Source organism: Ovis canadensis, chromosome 9, assembly GCF_042477335.2.
Source record: "Ovis canadensis isolate MfBH-ARS-UI-01 breed Bighorn chromosome 9, ARS-UI_OviCan_v2, whole genome shotgun sequence".
NCBI classification, from domain to species: domain Eukaryota; kingdom Metazoa; phylum Chordata; class Mammalia; order Artiodactyla; family Bovidae; genus Ovis; species Ovis canadensis.
Window position 1 is genome coordinate 16,792,814 of NC_091253.1, and position 8,168 is coordinate 16,800,981.

An 8,168-nucleotide genomic window follows, 5' to 3' on the forward strand; every position below is an offset into this window, starting at 1 on the left:
ATCAATTATGTGATGATCTTTTATTTTTATCTAGTTTATTTCACTTTTTTCATTTTATATTCAGTGGTTTGTCCCATTCATTTCGTTTTGTGTTTTCCACTTTCTGTGCCTCTTTTTTTGTTCTTTCCCAAGTCTTTATCAAGGATAGTAGAAAGTCTTTTACTATATATGCATATATATATATATATATATACATATATATATATACACTTACTCTCTCTATATATATGTATGATATAATATACATATTTTAGATAACATGAATTTTTGCCTAGCTATAAAATTATGATATGTTGATTTCACTTGTTTGACTTAATATGAGTAGAATTTTAAAATATAAATTTATTTATTTTAATTGGAAGTTAATTACTTTACAATATTGTATTGATTTTGCCATACATCAACATGAATCCGCCACAGGTATACACGTGTTCCCCATCCTGAATCCCCTCCCTCCTCCCTCCCCATACCATCACTCTGGGTCGTCCGAGTGCACCAGCCCCAGGCATCCAGTGTCATGCATCAAACCTGGACTGGCATTCATTTCATATATGATATTATACATGTTTTAATGCCATTCTCCCAAATCAAACTTTGATATAATTCCATGCATTTTGGCATCTAGTATTACTGCTAACAGTTTAGAAAGTTTATTATCTTTGTTGCTATTCAGTCACTAAGTTGTGTCTGACTCTTTTTGACCCTATGAACTGCAGTACACCAGGCTTCCCTGTCCTTCACTATCTCCCAGTTTGGTTAAACTCATGTTCATTGAGTCAGTGAAACCATCCAACAATCTCATCCTCTGTCACCCTCTTCTCCCCTTGCCCTCAATCTTTCCCAGTATCAGGGTCTTTTCCAAAGCATCAGCTATTCTGATCAGGTGGCCAAAGAACTGGAGCTTCAACTTCAGCATCAGTTCTTCCAATAAAGATTTATGGTTGATTTTCTTTAGGATTGACTGGTTTAATCTTTCCTCTGCCCAAGTGATGGTCAAGAGTCTTCTCAAGCACCACAGTATTTAAAAACATCAATTCTTTGGTGCTCAGCCTTCTTTGTGGTCCAATTTTCACATCTCTACATGACTCTTGGAAAGATCATAGTTTTATCTAGATGAACCTTTGTCAGAAAAGTGATGTCTCTGTTTTTTAATATGCTGTCCAATTTTGTCATAGCTTTTATTCCAAGGATCAAGCATCGTTTAATTTTGTGGCTACAATCAATATTGGTAGGGATTTTTGAGCTCTCCAAAATAAAATCTGTCACTGTTTCCAATTTTTGCCCATCTATTTTCCATGAAGTGTTGGGACCAAATGCTATAGTCTTAATTGTTTGAATGTTGAGTTTTAGGCCAGCTTTTTCATGTTCCTTTTGCACCTTCAAGAGGCTCTTTTGTTCCTCTTCACTCTCTGCCATTAAAGTGATATCATTTATATATCTCAGGTTGTTGATATTTCTCCCAGCTTGGTTCCAGCTTGTGAGTCATTTCTCCCAGCATTTCACATGTGATTAAAAAACATTTTAATGTGATTTGAAACTTCTAATCTGAGAATATTAATAAATGCTATGTTGTAAAAAAAGGATATTAACATATGATATTGTATTATTAACTAAATTACAGATTTAGTTCAAGTTTCACAAAAATTTATGCCAGTGTTCATTATTTGTTTTCATACCTTATTTAAGATTCCACCTTGTATTTAGTTTCATTGAGCAGCTTCAACTGCATGCAAAAGATTCTGGTACATTCTCTTTCTCATTTTTAATCTGGTACAAGTATTTTCTAATTTTCTTTGTTAGGACTTCTTAGATACAGCAATCATTTAAAAGTGGGCATTTAATTTTCAAATACATTTGGTTTTTAAAAGTATCTTTGATACTAATTTCTCATTTAAATGCTTTCATCTCTGTAATCACCCTCTGTATTTTTTCAGTCTTCTAACTTTTTTAAGCATTCAGTGCCTAAGTCAAAGATCTCTCATGGTAAATGTCACATTGCAAATGAAAATAGTGGGTTATTTTCAAATATCTTTTGATATTGATTTCTAACATAATTCCCCAATGGTGAGAGGACAGACTGTATAATTTTAATACCTTTAGTCCTTGAAATTTTGCATTTTGTTTTATGTCCCTGGGTATGTTCCAGGGTGCCCTAGTTTATAGTCTATGGGAACTTGAGTAGAATCTTTATCCTACAGCTGTGTGAAAATTACATAATTCTTAATTGTGTTGAATTGGTTCATGATGCTTTTCAGTGTACTATTTCCTTCTTTTCTATATATTCATTCAATTTTTTTTTAATTTTAAGTTTTTTTATTTTTAAAATTTTAAAATCTTTAATTCTTACATGCATTCCCAAACATGAACCCCCTTCCAACTAAAAATCTTAATTTATCTACTTAAAAATGATAATATATAGTGAAACTTTGTTATGCATTTTCCCAGTCTCCTGTAAATGTGTGATTATACTTTCATAATTTAAAACATAAAAAAAGAATATTGTGAAAAGTCATTAGAAATATCTCATTTGTTAGCAGAAAATATCATTTTAGAGAAAGCAAAAACTCAACAAGGAAAGGAAAATTAGTAGGAAAATAGAGAAAAATAAATATACAAAACTTTTCTTCAGAGGTTGCTTTTTTATATATACATTGCCAAATTTGTTTTTTTACATTTTTTTTAAAATTTTTATTTTATCTTGCTTTACAATACTGTATCGGTTTTGCCATACATTGACATGAATCAGCCATGGGTGTACATGAGTTCCCAATCCTGAACTCCCCTCACACCTCCCACCCCGTATCATCTCTCTGGACCATCCCTGTGCACCAGCCCCAAGCATCCTGTATCCTGTATCGAACATAGACTGGCGATTCATTTCTTACCTGATAGTATACATGTTTCAATGCCATTCTCCCAAATCATCCTACCCTCTCCTTCTCCCACAGAGTCCAAAAGTCCATTCTATACATCTGTGTCTCCCTCGCTGTCTCGCACACGGGGTTATCATTATCATCTTTCTAAATTCCACATTTATGTGTTAGTATACTGTATTGATGTTTTTCTTTCTGGCTTATTTCACTCTGTATAATAGGCTCCAGTTTCATCCATCTCATTAGAACTCATTCAAACGTATTCTTTTTAATGGATGAGTAATACTCCATTGTGTATATGTGTCACAGCTTTCTTATCCATTCATCTGCTGATGGACATCTAGGTTGTTTCCATGTCCTGGCTATTATAAACAGTGCTGCAATGAACATTGGGGTACACGTGTTTCTTTCAATTCTGGTTTCCTCGGTGTGTATGCCCAGCAGTGAGATTGCTGGGTCATAAGGCAGTTCTATTTGCAATTTTTAAAGAAATCTCCACACTGTTCTCCATAGTGGCTGTACTAGTTTGCATTCCCACCAACAGTGTAAGAGGGTTCCCTTTTCTCCACACCCTCTCCAGCATTTATTGCTTGTAGACTTTTGGATCACTGTCATTCTGACTGGTGTGAAATGGTACCTCATTGTGGTTTTGATTTGCATTTCTCTGATAATGAGTGATGTTGAGCATCTTTTCATGTGTTTGTCAGCTATTTGTATGTCTTCTTTGGATAAATGTCTACTTAGTTCTTTGGCCCATTTTTTAATTGGGTCATTAATTTTTCTAGACTTGAGCTGCAGGTGTTGCTTGTATATTTTTGAGATTAGTTGTTTGTCAGTTGCTTCATTTGCTATTATTTTCTCCCATTCAGAAGGCTGTTTTTTCACCTTGCTTATATTTTCCTTTGTTGTGCAGAAGCTTTTAATTTTCATTAGATCCCATTTGTTTATTTTTGCTTTTGTTTCCAGAATTCTGGGAGGTGGATCATAGGGGATCCTGCTTTGATTTATGTCAGAGAGTGTTTTGCCTATGTTCTCCTCTAGGAGTTTTATAGTTTCTGGTCTTACATTTAGATCTTTAATCCATTTTGAGTCTATTTTTGTGTATGGTGTTAGAAAGTGATCTAGTTTCATTCTTTTACAAGTGGTTGACCAGTTTTCCCAGCACCACTTGTTAAAGAGATTGTCTTTACTCCATTGTATATTCTTGCCTCCTTTGTCAAAGATAAGGTGTCCATATGTGTGTGGATTTATCTCTGGGCTTTCTATTTTGTTCCGTTGATCTATATTTCTGTCTTTGTGCCAGTGCCATACTGTCTTGATGACTGTGGCCTTGTTATAGAGCCTGAAGTCAGCCGGGTTGATTCCTCCAGTTCCATTCTTCTTTCTCAAGATTGCTTTGGCTTTTCGAGGTTTTTTGTATTTCCATACAGATTGTGAAATTATTTGTTCTAGCTCTGTGAAAAACACCGCTGGTATCTTGATAGGGATTGCATTGAATCTGTAGATTGCTTTGGGTAGTATTCTCATTTTCACTATATTGATTCTTCCGATCCGTGAACGTGGTATATTTCTCCACCTATTAGTGTCCTCTTTGATTTCTTTCATCAATATTTTATAATTTTCTATATATAGGTCTTTAGTTTCTTTAGGTAGATATATTCCTAAATATTTTATTCTTTTCATTGCAATTGTGAATGGAATTGTTTCCTTAATTTCTTTTTCTACTTTCTCATTATTAGTGTGTAGGAATGCAAGGGGTTTCTGTAACTTTACTATAGTCATTGATTAGCTCTAGTAATTTTCTGGTGGAGTCTTTAGGGTTTTCTATGTAGACGCTCATGTCATCTGCAAACAGTGATAGTTTTACTTATTTTCCAATTTGGATTCATTTTATTTCTTTTTCTGCTCTGATTGCTGTGGCCAAAACTTCCAGAACTATGTTGAATAGTAGCAGTGAAAGTGGGCACCCTTGTCTTGTTCCTGACTTTAGGGGAAATGCTTTCAATTTTTCACCCTTGAGGATAATGTTTGCTGTGGGTTTGTTATATATGGCTTTTATTATGTTGAGGTATGTTCCTTCTATTCCTGCTTTCTGGAGAGTTTTATCATAAATGGGTGTTGAATTTTGTCAAAGGCCTTCTCTGCATCTATTGAGATAATCATATGGCTTTTATTTTTCAATTTGTTTACGTGGTAAATTACATTGATTGATTTGCATATATTGAAGAATCCTTGCATCCCTGGGATAAAGCCCACTTGGTCATGGTGTATGATCTTTTTAATGTGTTGTTGGATTCTGATTGCTAGAATTTTGTTAAGGATTTTTGCATGTATGTTCATCAGTGATATTGGCCTGTAGTTTTCTTTTCTTTTCTTTTTGTGACATCTTTGTCAGGTTTTGGTATCAGGGTGATGGTGGCCTCAAAGAATGAGTTTAGCTTTTGAACTATGTGAGCAAAAGTTCTCTTCTTTCTACTTTGTCCTTTACTGAGAATTATTACTCTGAAAATGATGGAATAACTTAGAGAAAATTATTCCCAGAAAAACTGACCATTCTCTACTTTTGTCATCAAAACCTCATCCTTCTTGTATCCTATCCAGATTTTTCTTTTAGGGTTTTGATGATTAATTAATTGTAAATTGACTTAGCTTCCTTCACTCCTATAACACAGAAAATAACTATTTCATCCTGTTAATTCTCAGTGCATGGCATAATACTTGACACAAAGCAGGTGCTTAAGAAGTGTTTATTGAAACAATGAAATAAAATGAGTCTACATGGTTAAGATTTTATTTGTCTTTCTGACAGCTTATTTTTAATACCATTTACATATATCAGAACTCAAATCCTTTTGGGAAAAATAAATGATAGAACTTTTAAATTTTAATGTAGATGTTTATGGGTGAAAGATTCTAAGGCTAGAGTTTAACCCTCTCAACACTGAGAAATTGTATTAGTGTCTACATTTTTCTCCTCAAGAAGATTAGAATATCTTTGAATTAAGAATTATGTTTTATTCATCATTCATTTTCTCTATCTAAGAGCTTAGCACAATTTCTGGCACAAAGCAAGGACTTAGAATGGTAGCAAGATTTATTGCTGGAATGAATCAATGCTCTGAGAAGAACTGAATTCAATTCATATCTTTAAAAAACATTTTATCTATACTTTATATATATTAGAAATTATAAAAGTGCAAACAAAAAATGGGCTTTCAGTTCAACATATAGATAAGCCCTGCAGATTAAAAATAATATAATTTTGTTAGAAAATGCTAATGGCAAATAAAGGTAATGATTCTTCCTTTCCACATTTCTGTCTCTAGGGATAACAAACCATTGACAGTTTCTTGTAATTTCTAATAGGAAGAAAAATTCACATGCTAATACCTGTGGCGGATTCATGTTGATATATGGCAAAACCAATACAATATTGTAAGGTAATTAACCTCAAATTAAAATAAATAAATTTATATTAAAAAGGCAAAAACTGGCAAAAAAATAAAATAAAATACCTATAACTAGTAACCTTCCTTTTCACAGTCGATTCCCAATTTTAGCATATACCAGAATCACAGGGAAGAGTAGTTGAAACGCAGACTGTTGGGCCTAATGCCCAAGGTTTCTGCTTCAGTATGTCTGCAAATGGTACCTAGAATTTGGTACCAGAATCATCAATTAATACACTTCAAAGATAGTAAGATGCACACTGTCTTTGCCCTTTACTTATTTACTCCTAGCATATTGTTTAAACCCAACACAGAGGTGTCCACCTTTTGGAGAAAAGAATATTTTAAAGGAAACAGGAGAAAATGAAGACTAAAAGTCTTGTAGGTTCTGGAGTAAAAAAAAAAAAATGTTGAATAAAATACCAAGGTACATGTAGAATGTATGCCAAGGTTTTTTCTTTTTCTCTGGACCTTGTCTCTTTTAGAAGCTGCCATTTTTATGTCCTTCTCATCTCTCTCAGATTTCTGTACTTTAAAAAACTGAACTTGTTTGCTTTTACAAAGAAGATTATGCTCTCTTTCAGAATAAGTCTAGTAAAGGATCAGCAAACAGAGAGCTGCAGCTTCTCATCAACATAAAAGACTAGAAACTGGTTTGATCCTATAATTCCTGAAGTCTGTTTTTAGTTTTCTATTTTTTTTCATGATTAAAAAAGCCCTGAACCTATTCAAATAACAATCACTGTCCTCATTACTTGAAGTTGTCTGTAAAATTCTCTGTTCATACAGATAAAATATTTGGTAACAGACTTGTGTTATGTAACTGAGAGAAATATTTGGCATAATTTAGTAAACATACAACTTAAACTAGCTTATTTTTATTTTTTAAATTACATAATACCTTCTTTATAAATTGTTAATCATGTGGTTGACTACATATGAAGAAGATTGCAGCTTGGCAAGGTCTGTGAAATGAGCTTAGAGGGACTATGAAAATGCAATGAAATTTGGAAGTTTGATAGCATTCCCTTTCAGTTCAGTTCAGTTGCTCAGTCGTGTCTGACTCTTTGTGACCCTATGAACCACAGCACACCAGACCTCCCTGTCCATCACCACTCCTGGAGTCCACCCAAACACATGTCCATCGAGTTGGTGAAGCCATACAACCATCTCATCCTCTGTCATCCCCTTCTCCTGCTCTCAATCTTTCCCAGCATCAGGATCATTTCAAATGAGTCAACTCTTTGCATGAGGTTGCCAAAGTATTGGAGTTTCAGCTTCAACATTAGTCCTTCCAATGAACACCCAGGACTGATATTTAGGATGGACTGTTTGGATCTCCTTGCAGTCCAAGGGACTCTCAAGAGTCTTCTCCAACACAACAGTTGAAAGAATCAATTCTTCGGTACTCAGTTTTCTTTCGATTCCAACTCTGACATCCACACATGACCACTGGAAAAATCATAGCCTTGACTAGATGGACCTTAGTCGGCAAAATAATGTCTCTGCGTTTTAACATGCTGTCTATGTAGGTCATAACTTTCTTTCCAAGGAGTAAGTGTCCTTTAATTTCATGGCTGCAGTCACAATCTGCAGTGATTTTGGAGCCTGGAAAAATAAAGTCAGCCACTCTTTCCACTGTTTCCCCATCTATTTCCCATGAAGTGATGGGACCAGGTGCCATGTTCTTTGTTTTCTGAATGTTGAGCTTTAAGCCAACTTTTTCACTGTCCTCTTCACTTTCATCAAGAGGCTCTTTAGTTCTTCTTCACTTTCTGCCATAAGAGTGGTGTCATCTGCATATCTGAGGTTATTGAAATTTCTCCCGGCAATCTTGATTCCATCT